We start from the raw sequence: 323 nt of genomic DNA, 5'->3' as shown, positions 1-323 counted from the left end.
CCTCGCACCGCACTCCTCACCCGCCCCCTCCTCCGTCATGCCGTGCTCTTTTTCTATCCCGTACTCCTTCCATCTTTGCCACGTTCTTCTATCAGGTTCATCAAAACGGTCTTTTTCTTTGTCGCACTTCTCTGCCAATATTTGGATGTGTAACGCGTTGTTTATCTTTCCCGTCTCTTCTAGTAAAAAATTATATCTTTTTAATTTATGCTTTTATTTGTATTTGAGGAAGAAAGTTTCGTTCTTATAAGAATGACTTTGAAGCTATTATAACTAAATAATAAACATAATAACTGCTATTTTCAAATTCATATTTTTATAAT

The sequence above is a fragment of the Arachis ipaensis genome, chromosome B06 (genome assembly GCF_000816755.2).
Source record: "Arachis ipaensis cultivar K30076 chromosome B06, Araip1.1, whole genome shotgun sequence".
NCBI classification, from domain to species: Eukaryota; Viridiplantae; Streptophyta; class Magnoliopsida; order Fabales; family Fabaceae; genus Arachis; species Arachis ipaensis.
Note: the sequence above shows the minus strand (reverse complement) of the source record.